Source organism: Colius striatus, chromosome 5 (assembly GCF_028858725.1).
Source record: "Colius striatus isolate bColStr4 chromosome 5, bColStr4.1.hap1, whole genome shotgun sequence".
Taxonomy (NCBI): Eukaryota; Metazoa; Chordata; class Aves; order Coliiformes; family Coliidae; genus Colius; species Colius striatus.
Genome location: NC_084763.1, coordinates 32003243 through 32017867, shown reverse-complemented (window position 1 = coordinate 32017867; position 14625 = coordinate 32003243). Strand labels below are relative to the sequence as shown.

Here is a 14625-nt window from a genome sequence, read left to right as displayed (position 1 = left end):
AATTAAGAAATTATCAGTTAATTCAAACATCTTTAGACCATAGTTTTCAAGTTATACATTAGAAACTCCTTACCTTTTCACACAGAAAATTACTATGTTGTGGCACCTTGTTAACTGTTTAGCCACAGAAAAGTTTTCAATCCCTGGACTAAATATGCTTTTCTCACGTAACACACAATTTTCACTTAAATCGGTGACAAACACATTTAAGTGATATTGCTGATGTTGGAAATTGTTATGTTAGCAAATTTTCCAGGCAAAAGCAAATTTGCCTGTAATAAATTCAGTGAGTTCTGATAACGCAAGCCAAAATCAATCATGGTAGGCATATTCCTTGGTCAATTTTCTTTCCCTGCGAAGTTTTAGCCACAACAAATACAGCTACTTTTTTTGAACATGTCCTACTGATGTACATCTTAAAAACACTATTTGCATCATTTCTTAAGCCATCAATGCCAAATGTAACCACCAGGTCATTCTTCTGTGATGACAACACAGATCCTGAGGATAGAATGTTATTTTTATGCTTTTGGACTTTAGATTTTATAAGTTAGTATCTTCAGCTTGGATACTCAGGTCTCCTACTATTCTTTGAGCTAACCAGATGGCATGCACATCACTTCCCAACAGTAACTTAGCACACTCCTTGCAGGCCAAATTTACAAGTCAAACCAGACTCTTCTTATAAACAAGCAGCACCTAGCTTTTCCTCTGCTGCTATCAGAGAGGAATCTGTTCTCCAGCATACAGCCACCATGTGAACTGAGGTGCTGCAGCATGATCACAGATGAGATAAAAAAGCAGCTGGTCAGATGGTATTGATGGGAAAAGGCCTTTGGTAAGACCAGACACAGAAGGAACACACCAACAAGCTGCACTAAGATATAAAGCTGATTGAGATAACAGTAATATAAAAAGCAACAAGGAAGGTAATGGTGCTGAAACTGAACTTGGGCAATAATATGGGTGAGACAGAAGAGAGGCTGAAAGGGGGAGATGTGACCCTGGAAACATATCTAGCACAGTGCTGCTGACAGACAGTATGGTTAGCACTGGAATAGATTGCATTCCCTTTCGTGGGTTCCTGCAAACATGTAACCATGATGCACACGCACTTCCATTTGGAGCAGAATGGAGACAAATCCTGTTTTTCCAATTTTAACTTCTCTGCTGTCAGTACTTGTGAAAATTCCTAGCAAACTTCTAGAAGATGCTGTAAGACGATATCACGGAAGGAAATTTTCCTGAACTGGAATTTTTGTTAAGTGCTCAGCAGTACTGCAAGACAGACACTGAGAAAATTCAAAGCAGAGTTTAAATGTAAAGGCCAACAGCTAAACAACACAGAAGAACACTTTCAGATTGTTGCTGGCATTAGAGTAGCATTGAGTCAGACAACATACAGAATGAACAACATCAGTCATGGCTTTGCTGTGATTTCTAGAGCCATAAGTAACAGGCAACATTAACTCCAGTTTTCTAAAACCTTTATGCTCAACTTGACTGCTTAATACTTGTCCCCTTAAGTCAACTGTGGGTGTGTGTGAGTTAGATAAAAACACAATATTTAGCTTGTATACACATTCATGACTCAGTTATTCAGCAGCATACTTGGTTTGACAGGAAGCAAAGAACAGTCTACCTAGATGGAATAACACGCTGTGGAACAAAGTGTAAATGTCCAACATGGGGGACATGTCTAAGGCACTGACATTACACACTGTACATGTCCATCTGACTCTTCTGAAAACCAATGTCCGTTAAAAAAAAATTAAAAATCAGGGTCATGGTGAACGAGTTCTCATTTGTAAGCACAGCTCACGTTCATTCTTCCTAAACATCTGACCTTATATTTTGACTCTGGGATCTTTTTTGTTATACTCTTCTCAGTCCTACACAGTCCTCCTAATGCCCTTAAGATAGTATTTGTGGGGATTTTTTTAGTTCAAAGTGAAAACTGTATTATGGCTATTATGACTGTGTTTTCATGGTATGAAAATGAGAGCATGTGCTCCCTTTCTGCTGTGCAACATATTGGCATTTGAGGTGTCTGAACTACAAGACCTGGTGGGATAGTGTTATATGGCCAATTAGCGTGGAAGGAAATACTGTTGCTAGAAATAGCTCCTGGCACATGGAAAAACATGCCCAGAGAGAAAAGTCTCCGAGTATTCTGCATTATGTAGATAAAAACCATGCCAGGTAGACTGCAGCAACTAAACAGCAGGAACAAGCAGTAGCTCAGTGCTCAAGCTCAACCCCTGGGCCCTTCTTACTTCCAGTACAGAGGAGCTTCTGATCCTAAGTGAGAAATCAGTTTGTACAAAGACAGCTTAGTACACACGGGCATTGAGAAAACACAATTGTGGTTGCTCAAAAAGAATCATATGACTTTTGATAAGGCTTGCAGTATTTCACCCATAATTTCTATCAAGAATATGCCTGGATCACATTCATTCCAGATGCTGTTTAAGGAGCTTTCATGAAGAAACCAGTTATGCCTCAAAAAACCTGGCTGAGTTTCACCTTTCTCAGTGACTGAGAACATTCAGAAAAACCTGGATGTGCACTACTATTACATAATTCTTTTAGCTGTTAATTTAGATCCCAAATTTGCATTTGGTTTGGGTCTCACTGATCTCAACAGTGCCTTAAATGATTTCAATACACATTGGCCTTGTTTCAAGTTAGATACACTTGTGTAATATTTGCACCATTCTACACTATTTCATACTTCATGTTTCAGCATCACAGTTCAGCTCTACTGAAATGGAACCTGCGTATATTAACATAGATACTGAAACTAGAACCAAAGATAGAGTAATATAATAACGGAATATTTACTTGAGCTGGATGTAGTTGATGTGCTATTATAGGAATGCTCATGCTTGTATCTGAGTTCTACTGAAAATGTATAATTTGTTTAGCTTGTAATGTTAGGTTTTTAAATTTAAGAAACATCCAGTCTTATTACGTAGGCCATATCCTTAACTGGGTTTTCAAGAGGAGCTTGGGACTACTATGTGGTCTTCAAGGTCAACTTCTTTGAGGCACATGAACAGTCTGTTCATAGTTGAGAACCTGTGTCAGGAGGCCATGACACATTAATTTTAATGAACTGAAATGCAAAACTAATGCATATAGAAAATCAAGGCAGGGGCAGGTTACTTAGAAGAATGCAAAAAACATTGCCTCAGTATGCAGAGATGGAGTTAGATGGAGCCACGTTGGGGTTGAACCTAGCAAAGGACACAAAAGGCAACAAGAGGAGTTCTATAAAAAGTAGCAGCAAAAACAGGCTAAGGATAACATTGTGACACAGTGTGACAGAGAATATGGAAAGGCAGAGGTATGACCTTGCCTCAGTTTTCACTGGAAGGTCTGCCCTGTGGCTTTCTAGCGCTCTGAGCCTAATATCAGTAGGTCTGTATCATTTATTACTCGTATTACAGAAAGACCAAGTTAAGAAGTACCTAAGCCATTTGGACATACAGAAGTCCATGAGACCAGATAGAATGGATCTTGCAGTGCTGAGGGAGCTGGCTTATGTCATTGCAATGACGTTCTCTCTGTTCTCTTGGAGGTTACACTGATGAAAAGAGGTGTCTGATGACTGGAGAAAGACAAACATCATATCCATCTTCAAAAATTACAGTAAAGAGTAAAGGGAAACTTCAAGCCCATGAGTTTCAGTTCCTGGAAAGATCATGGAGAAAACCATCCTGGAAAACATTCCCAGCCACATGAAAGACAAAAAAGTGAGTGGTAACAGCCAGCATGGATTTATTATCCCTGACTATGAAATTATTACCTCTCGTGAGTGAAGGGAGAGCAGTGGATATTGTATGCTGATTCTGGCAATGCTTTTATCATGCTGTCCCCTAGAATCCTCAACAGCCTCTTGTGAGACATCTGAAGTAGTGTCCAATTTTGGGCTCTCTATACGGGAAAGACAACTGGCATACTGGAGTGGATCTGTCAGTAAGGGTCTGGATCCCTGTACTCAGTTTGGGTTGGAAGCTTTTGGTAGCAGGGGAGGGCTATAGATGTGGCTTCTGAGAGAAACTGCATGATGCTTCCCCTCCTTATACCCAATACAGTTAATATCCAGTAGTCTCCAAGATGGGCCTGCCCTTGGCCAAGGCTGAGACAAACAGTGATGGTGTTAATATCTGTAATTAACATAATTGAGAAGGAAAAAAAAAGTTACTGCTCAGGAGCAAACTACAGTGGGAGAAGGGAGTGAGAATGTGAGAACAACTCAGAAGTCATCAAGGTTAGTGAAGGAGAGGAGGAGATGCTCCAGGCACTGGAGTAGAGATTCCCCTGCAGCCCGTGGTGCAGCCCATGGTGAGGCCCTGCCCCTGCAGCCATGGAGGCCACTGTGGAGCAGTGATCCAGATGCAGTCCAGGAAGGATGCCACACTGAAGCAGGTGGATACCCAGAGGAGGCTGTGACTCCATAGGAAGTCCATGCTGGAGTAGTCTGTTCCTGAAGGATTGCCCCTGTGGAAGGGATCCACTGTGGAGCAGCTCCTGGAGAATACATGGGAAAGATCCACTTTGGAGAACTTCATGGAGGACTGTCTCACATGGAGAGGCACTCCACACTGAATCAGGGAAAGTGTGCAGTCTCCCACTGAGAGGTCACAGCAGCAAAGGCCACTTGTGATGAACTGACCGAAACTGCCTTTCCCCATCCCCCTGCACTGCTAAGAGGCAGAAGACAGAGACTCAAGAAGAAGACAGGGTTGAGGGAAATTATAGAATGGTAGGTTTGGAATGGACCTTTAAATATCATCTAGTCAAAGCCCCCTGCTAAAGCAGGTCCACCTAGATCAGGTCACACAGGAACATATCCAGGCGGGTTTTGAAGACCACCAGAGAAGGAGACTCCACATCCACCCTGGGCAGCCTGCGCCAGGGCTCCCTCACCTGAACACTGAAATAGTTTTTCCTTATGTTTAAATGGAACTTGTTGTATTTCAGCTTCTTTCCATTAGCCCTTGTCTAGTCACTAGGTACAACAGAAAAAATGGATGTCCCAACCTCCTGACATCCACCATTTAGATATTTGTAAATATTAATGAGATCCCCCGTCAAGTCTCCTCTTATCCAAACTAAATAGCCCCAGTTCCCGCAGCCTTTCCTCATAATGAAGATGTTCCAGTTCCCTGCTCACCTTGGTGGCTCTGCACTGGACTCTCTCCAGAAGTTCTCTGTCCCTCTTGAGCTGGGGAGCCCAGAACTGGACACAGGACTCCAGATGAGGCCTCACCAGGGCACAGTAGAGGGGGAGAAGAACCTCCCTTGACCTGCTGGCAAAACTCTTTTTGATGCATCCCAGGATGCCATTGGCCTTCTTGGCCATTAGGGCACATTGCTGGCTAATTTGCTGTCAACCAGAACTCCCAGGTCTCTCTCTGCAGAGCTGCTCTCCAGCAGGTCAACCCCCAGTCTGTACTGGTGCATGGGGTTGTTCCTTCCCAAACGCAGGACTCTGCACTTGTCCTTGTTGAACCTCATGAGGTTCCTCTCTGCCCAACTCTCAAGCCAGTCGAGATCCCGCTGAATGGCAGCACAGCTTTCTGGGGAATCAGCCAGTCCTCCCAGTTTGGTGTCATCAGCCAACTTGCTGAGGGTACACTCTGTCCCCTCATCCAGATCACTGATGAAGATGTTGAACAAGACTGGCCCCAGAACCAATCCCTGTGGACTCCACAGTGCCACTGATCACCACCCTCTGGGCTCTGTTGTTCAGCCAGCTCTCAATCCACCTCACTGTCCACTTATCCAAGCCACACTGCCTGAGCTTTCTGATGAGGCTGTTATGGGAGACAGTGTCAAAAACCTTGCTGAAGTCAAGGTAGATGACATCTGCTGCTCTTCCCTCATCTAGCCAGCCAATTATACCCTTGTAGAAGGCTATCAGGTTGGTCAAACAGGATCTTCACTTGGTGAATCCAAATTGACTCCCCCTCATAACCACCTTTTCCTTGTTTAGTAGCAACGTTCAGGATGAGTTGTTCCATCACCTTTCCAGGCATGGAGGATCCAGTTTTTATTTATCATTACCCTTCTCTGTTCTGATTGACAATAAATTAAACTAAATTCCCCAACTTGAGTCTGTTTCATTTGTGATGGTTATTGCTGAGCAATTTCCCTGTCCTTATCTCCATCCATGAGCCTTTCATTCTATTTTCTCTTCCTTGCCCACTTTAGGAGGCTGAGTGACAGAATGGCAGTTTAGGAGAGGGAGTGGCATCCAGCCAATGTCAAGCCACTCCAATTCCACACTTCTTCAGCTATAAGGCCACCAGACTAACAGGAGGTCTTATTGCTGTCTACAACTAATTAATGAGAGATGTACTCTTCTCAAAGTTGCACACTGGAAGGCCAAGTAAAAATTCTCACTTCGTACAGGTAGGAAATTCTTTACTATGAGGGCAGGCAAGCACTGGCACAAGCTGCCCAGTAAGGCAAGTGCTTGGACAAGGCCGTGAACAACTTGCTTTAACTAGGCCTGGCTGAGCATGAGCCTGGACTATATAATTTCCAATGCTCCCTCCAGCCTATATGAATCTGTGAAAATTTGTCCAATGTAAAAGAAGATGAGACTGTAGAGCAGCATGTTTGCTGCTACCATTATACAGAAAACTTTCCACACGAATTCTCTAAATGGACAGCAGAGTAACATTGCACCATGACCACTGGGGCTACAAAACCAAACAAAAAGTATAATCTGCTTTCTTCCTAAGAGTTAGCTACAATATTTTCACCTTTTAGTCATATTGTTCATTTTCATTTGTAGCTGAAAAACTTTTAACAGTAACAGTTTTCATTCTTTACCTATGGCTACAAGCACAAAGTAAATTGTCCTTGCAGTTATTTAACAGGGCTGTAATTTATTTATGTTCATAATCTCTAATTTTATGTGTTGTTATTGTCTGACTCCAGGAAGACAGTTAAGATATTCGTTCAACTGTAACTAAGGACTTTAAGAATTTTTCTTAAAGAAATCCCAAAGTCATAAGTCTACCCACAAAAAGTGAGAGATGCTAATAAAAGGGGACTGGAAACAGCCCAGGGAAGTATTCAGGAATTTAGAGGAACACTTCATAACCGTGTAACAAAGAATCTCTACAGTTATGAAATGCTGACCCTGACGCTGCAGAGAGGCTCCAAGCACACAACCTTTGACTACTTTAGGTTTTGAACTCTGTTATGCTTTTGAAGAAAATGACATAAATGTCCTGAACAGAATTTTCAAAAGAGCTGCTCTTTGCCAAAGCTGACTGTAATAGGAACACACGACAGTAAATAGATCCACCAATATCTTCCCTGAAAACTCCAGTCAAATCTCAAATTAACGCAGGTTATCATACAGTTTTATATACAAAAACAAGCTTAATTTGACACAAGGAGCTGATGTAAGGGGCTTTCTTTTATTTTTTTTTCTTCACAGTGTATTAACACAAAAAAAAGTTTCAATGATACTATGTTGACTTTTTTTTTTTTTTAAAAAAAAAGGATTCACCGTGCCACTGGCTAAGCATTTGTATAGGAAAAGTCTCCATTATCTTTTACACAACACTTGTGATCTCTGTGACAGTCAGCCCTTATCTTAGCAAACAAAAGGCAGAGATATTCTAGATATGATGGGGAGGTGGGGAGGGAAGCAAACATAGAAGCTCTACTGCATTCTAGCACAAGCAGTACTACATTATAGCTAACTAACTAACTAACTATATATATATATTTATATAACTATTATAGCACACAAATATATGTTTATTGCTTCTGATCAGAGGTTTCCTGAAGAAGACCATGCATGGCTCCAGTAATTTTGCAAGAGCTTCCCAATGTTTTGGGACAGATAGATGCTACCTCAGTTTTTGCAATTAAGCCTTAGCCATCCTTATTCATAACAAGTTGACCCAGAACACAAGGGACCACAGTACTGAAACATCCATTTCCACACAGAACCATCTGGGCTCTTAAACCCTGACAAAACTCTGAAAACCCCTCTGAAGAGCTACCAAGAAGCCTCAGCGTCATGTTCCACAAACCTCCCACTTTACAGACTGACACTAGAGAGGCTTTGCATAGCCTAACAGCCTGGATGCTGTGAAATTCAGCTGAACTGTTTCTAGACTCAGCCTGGCTCCAGAAGTGGTACAGCTGCATTCACACAGTGCTCTTGCCACAGCCAACAAAACTTGCTCGAACCAAGATGGCTCTGCAAACAGCCAACTATGGCACCTCTGCATATGTGGCAGAGTTTATCTGGGTTGTAAACTGTTTATCCACAAATTCTTTCCATAGGAAGCCAAAATAGCTGTAATGCACACAACTTCATAACACTTCTGCATCACCCTGTCTTCCTATCTCTCCTTGGCTAAGCACTGGTTACACAGCTCTCACTGTGCTCTTAGCTTATATAAAAGATCTTACAGAAGAAAGCAGAAAGCAATCAGAGACAACAAACAGGAATCTTTTAAACTGTGATGATGGTATCTAAAACAAAGTGTTGGTCTAAACACAACTTCTCAGAATCAAGAGATTAACTAAGTCTTAGCAAAATGTTAGGTGGATCTACAGATTATATTTGACATCCAAAGATAACCTAGTATATAGTTAGGCATGAAGGCTGTAGATTGAACAACACATTCTTTTGAGATGCCTCCAGAAACCACAAGATGGAAGTGAGTAAGTGGCAGAGCAGGATTCAGCAACCCTTATGTGAAAGAAATCACCAAAAAAGACATAATTCTGCACTTTCACTGATAGCACTTTCACTTTCAGTCTGCTATCCTTTCGAAGTACCTAATATGTTCTGTGTTCAAACTCTAACAGACTCTCTGTACCTAGAACTCCTGCAACTTATAACTACAAATATGGCAGAATCATGCATTGCAGTTGATTTACATAATATAATGTGTTTGTAAAAATGAATAATCTTAAAAAACCCTTCTATTACACTAATAGTAGAGTGATATTAAGTGACAATAAATATGAAGAATTTTAAGGAGCTATATCTATAAAAGTTAAGAGTGATAGTTTCATTTATGTAAAATGCTCTGAAGGGAAGAATATGTGCTTAGGTGAGGGAAGCGATGCCATCTGTGACTCAAACAGCTCTTGGCTGACAACCCATCTCCCCCCACTCTGCTCCCTCAAACCTGTGATCAAATCAAATCAAGTAAATGGGCCCTAAAGCAAGAAGCAGTCCTACTGCAAGATGAAGATTAAGCAGGGCATAGTTATATCTTCTCTGGTTTCTCTACAAACATGCTGACCAGGAGCTTCAACTCACATTTCACTTTGTCTTTCCCAAGCAAAAGAGAATAAAGCAGTCTACTGATCTGAATAATCCATGTTGTCAATGCGGGAAAAGTGTGAAAAATGAAGTCTATCTCTATAGAGACATTCAGCATCAAGGTTATCTACCAACTTAGAAGTATTCCTACCCTCAATTACATGAATATCTACCACTGTAACTCAGATAAAATGAATCTAGAGTTTAAGTTATATCAATACCAATGACAAGATTTATTTTTTTCTCTAAAGCTCTTAATGCTCATAATTGATGTTCTAATCCTGAAGAATCATCCACGCTTAGCTTTAAATCCAGAAGCATTTTCATTCTGTTAGACTACTCACTGATGCACTTGTTATTGATTCAAAAAGTTTGCAGAATTGGTCTGCAAGTGCTGCATTAGCAGTTCCTTCCATCCACAACTTTTTGTCTATTCCTTTGTCACAGATAGATCTACATCTTTTCTACTTATCCTGGAAAGTGTATCTTTTACAGATTGTCCAGAGCTTCTCAGGAGAAGAAATATTGCAGGGAATTTTTTCAACAGAAATAGCTATTTCAGGAACTGACATCTACAAAGAAGTTTCATAGTTCCTTAAGCAAAGTACAAAATAGCATCTGTTATAGAGAGAGGGACTCTTGCTACATTCATATGCCTGAGAGGTGCTGAGGGGGAATAAAATTCATGCCGTTTGACTTGAATTATTTGTGGTGCTTAAATTACATACAAGCCTTTCATAGTAAACCCCTGTGCAGATAGTGAACAGAAGCTCCTAAGAGCAACTCTGAGCACCTGAACCAGAGCCTCATCACTGTCCTCTGAGCATGCAGAAATGACTGTTTCTGCATGAACCAGCTGAACTACAGGGGCTAAATCATGCAGTAAGAACACTTCTCTACTTCACTTGCCTTAGAACTGAGATTTCATGGTGGTCTGTTGAATTACTGAGGAAAAAAAGATTTGGCAGCATACTGAATAACATATTGTACTTGGGACACAGTCGCATGCCATAATACTACTGGAATCATTTTTTTCTTTCACTGCAAGCACTTCTTGGAACTTTAATTTTCCTCTTCAGATTATACTGTTTTTTTCATTGCTTATTGTGAGCATCAGTTTACCCTCACATAGCATCTTTTACTTGACTGCTAATGAAGAACACTGAGTGAATGTCCCTAGAAAAGAACCAGATAAGTATCTTAACTACTATATGTGTTTCACATAAGAATAATTTTAATATAAATTGTTTAGTGGCAAGTCTACCCTCAAGCTGCAAATGAGCAAAGCTGAAGATACGTGCAATCCAGTATTTAATCTCATTCTAAATGAAGACTTGCTTCATTTCTGTGAAATGACTACCAAAATGTTTTGTAATACACATTTGTTCTCTTAGTTTAAAAACCAGTATTTTTAAACTTAGTATCCAAACACTATTAAAGAAAATGCCATATGGAACACCTACTGTGCATAGATTAAAAGACAGAAGATGTTTTTTTTGTTAAACATTCTACCCGTAATCAGTCTCAAGCCTTAATCTTCAGAAACCTTCCCTTTGTAGAATCTATGAGAAAAGCAGTGGATATACTAAAAAAACATGAAACATTCCACACGTATACTATACTAAATATAAACAAATATGGTTTTAGAAGTTCAAACTAAATGCCCTCTTATTTAGATACCCTATTTGCTAACACAATCAACACTCTCAAGTTTCTGTTTTGCTCCTCCTTTTTCGTCCATGCAGAAGCCAGGAAGCAATGCTATTACACTCAAGGAGAAACAATGCCGGGGGAGGGAACAGGGGAAAATAATTTTCTCTAGATTTCCTTAGAAGATTATTTCACATCTGTGGATAAGAGATTTCATTAACAAAACAGTTTCAGAATGTACAGCTACATGAACAAAGACAGAGTGATCTTCTTTTACCACCCTTTGAGTAAACACCACGATCAATACAGGCTGCATATTTTTGATAGATGCACAGTGCACTCAGCTTCTACATTACTGTTCTCAGATACAAGCACATCAGCCGACTGTTCCTAGAGCACTGATGATCTCTATGAAGCTACTTGCAAGATGGAACTGAGTATTTTTCCAGAAACTCAGAACAGACAGTTCCTAAGGTTGATGTAAGCAATTGCGTAACAGGTCAAAATGCCCCTTGGTTTGCCATGGCTAACAATAGCCACAGCAAAAACTAAGGTGAGACTATTATTATTAGCAAACAAATAAAAGGTCAAATGTTTCTACTTCTTGACTGTTAGGTTCTTTGCTTAACATTCTCCACTCTCCAGGCTTTTGTATGTTTAAGTGCTCCTGCATCATGTGTCATAATTTTTATCTGTAGAGTAATTTTATGGTTGAGAAATGGGAAATATCTTGAAGAATCAACTAGTTCAGAGCAACACTGTTGGGGAAGATTTTGAAAAAAAGTATTGAAAAGAGTCTTTGCTGACATTTCTTAACTTCTAGTTTAGCTGAGATAATAGCACATTTTTTCTGCCAACTCATACCAACTGCTTTCAACGTTAGTTGAAGAATGAAAAGACCTGTTATTATTTGTTTATTTCAGAAAAGCTTACTTGGGAACTCATCAGAACATTTTAGCAGCCCTGTAGAGCATGGATAACAGAAAAGAACAGGCAACATAGGTGGGCTCGAAACTCTACTTAGGGGAAAACAGCCCAACCCTGTAGTAGGGTTCAACAGGAATTTTACTTTGTGCTATGTGATTCCCTCCACATCCCAATAGTATAATCTTGTGAAAGAAAAAAGTTAAAGAAACGTCCCCCCTTACATGTAGCCATAATTAGTCTTGAACCTGCAAACCTTGGTAAGGTCAACCTGCACATTTTAATTATCAGCTCCTGCAAACAAAGGAAATCACCATTCTCTAAAAACCACTTAACTCCTTCTCAGTTAAGAAGGTGGCAAACTCCTATTACCAATTACTCTTGAAGTACACCGTTTGAACCTTTCTGGAAATAACAATGTTACAATAAAGAAACTTCAGACCAAGGTCTGGCAGCATTTAACTGTCACATCCTCTTCCAGTAGAGCTTGCCATTGGAAAAATGTGACTGGATATACCAGTTATGGCAGTTTACTGACAAAAGATCCCTGTAGCTTTATGGTAAATTCCTTCTTCAGTGGTATTAAAATAAATCATTGTTATTCAGTTTAAACCAATAGGTTTATTCAAACAGCAGCATAAAAAATTGTTGATGTCTGGACTTCATGCTATGTGCCAACAAGAACTGCAGTTCCTAGGTCAAGTGCCAGGCAGATTGCACTGTCATGTGGCACTTACACTCCTCAGGAACTTTGGATAGATAAAAGTGGAAAATGATCCGATTACCAGAAAACCAAAAAAACACAGATGAAAGATCATAACCAAACGTAGCTTGTACTGCACACTCCAAATCCCAGCCCACCATTTTCTCTGACCAGTACTTTGGAAAAGTGATTAAGCAAAGACCAAAACATGAGAACAGTTTATTTCCAAGAAACCTGCTTTGGAACAAGTGTCACAGTTGCTTTCTGAAAGCCAAATTAAATAAAATCCATCCAGAAACTGAAAGAAAGGGAATAACAGAATGAAACATGAAGTGAAAAAAAAACAACTGAAAAACTAGGTGCTTCCTGGAAATAAACAGTAATCTTGGTTTAAAGCAAGATTTACAGGAGGGCACAAAATATTACAAAAAACAAATGTAAGAACTCCAATGTCAAGCTCCCAAAGCATGTACACGATGTAAGTTGGGGGTAGGAAGTTAGAGGATGTAACCCTGAGATTATGTGATTCGCTGTCAAATTTACACATTCGAATGAAGGCAAACCTGAACTGTTGTTTTAAAAGGGTCCATGCAGGACCTTGAGGCTATCAGCAAATGCAAAACTTATTTACATTTGGTGCTGAACATTCACACAGTGATACTGACAAAAAAAAAGAGCAAAGTGTTCTTCATTGTTCTCTCTTACTAAAGACTGAATTTAAAAAAAAAATCAAGACATTTTCCATTTTCCTTCTTCTAAATTACTGGAGCAGATGAACAACACTCATGTGCCAGCTTTCACAAAATATAATCTTATAATCACAAGTTTGAGGAGTTTTGATTCCAATTTCACCAGCTGTCAACGTCTTGGTGCCTGGTTTGATAACTGCCATTACCCTTAACACAGGAAGCCCTCCACCAATCCTACCCGACCCGGCTCGAGCCCTCAGGTGAAAGCAAAGGCCATCGCCGCCGTCGCCACTCCGGAGGACGGCACGCATCGCCACCGCGGCCGGACAACCTGCCCCGCAGCCCGTCAGCCGAGACGGAAACGGCTGAGAAGCAGCCGTTTTCCTCCCTTGCCTTCCCGCTTCCAACGGGCTGAGAGCCAGAGAGGATGTACGGGAGGAAGGGAGGCTGAAACGGAGAAATGCAATAATCATGGCGAGATAACCGCACGGCGGGAGGGGGAACACAAGGCAAAAAAGAGGGCGAGATGCCATCTTGTGCCTCGGATATTTCATCCTTGGACAGGTCCGGCCGCAGCTACAGCCGCCGCCAAGCCCTCACGGGCACTAGCGCCTCAGGCCTAACCGCCACGCCGCCTCCTTCCCTCCATGAGGCAGGCGGGGAGCCCGTAGGGGAGGTGGTGCCCACCCAGGACTGCATGACACTGGCCGCAGCAGCTGCTGGCAGAACCCATTTTCCCTGCCAGGATCCGGCACGGAGCCCACCGAACTTCCCCCTTCCCGCACTCACCTTGCCCGCGGCGGAGGGGAGGGCCGAGCCGCAGGCGCCTCTACCGCCCCTCCAGGTGTTCCAGCGCCGCTGGCGTCACGGCGGCGAACGAAGCCGCCTCTGCCAGCACGGGCGGCCCCCGCAGCGGGGCGGAGCCGCTGTTGCTGCCCGCCCAGCCCCTGAGGCGGGAGGGAGGTGGCTGCCAGGGCCGTGGCGGTCGGGGGTTGCTGCTTCCTGACGTTGGCCTCGGGCGGGTCGCTTTTCTTCCTTCTTCGCTGTGAGGGAAAAACGGCACTAAAGTCTCCCTGTGTTCGGGTCCTTCTGCGACTCCTCTCCCTGCCTCGACCAAAACCCCTTCTAGCTACAGCCTGCTGGGCACTACAGGTGTCCCAGGAGGAGCATCAAGGAAATATTAAAATCTTTTGGCAGCTGTAAATGGACAGTTTTCATCAAGGTAGTCAAAGGCTTTTTGATGTAGCAGGTGTCACTGCCAAAGGACATGAGGAGAGCCTTGATTTTGAGACCGGGTTAGAAATGGGATTCTGTGAGAGCTATTTTGAGTGAAGTAGTTG

At 41.8% G+C, this 14625-nt stretch overlaps 1 protein-coding gene across 2 annotated transcripts in view; it reads right to left on the bottom strand.

Moving 5' to 3' along the window:
- ICA1 (islet cell autoantigen 1) overlaps nucleotides 1-14164 on the bottom strand; it is a 75394-nt gene extending 61230 nt beyond the window's left edge. For both annotated transcript variants that reach the window (XM_061996870.1, XM_061996871.1), the window contains exon 1: nucleotides 14075-14164. The gene's annotated coding sequence lies outside the window, so the exon portion shown is untranslated. The remainder of the gene's footprint in view (nucleotides 1-14074) is intronic.
- Between the last annotated feature and the right edge of the window lie 461 nt (nucleotides 14165-14625).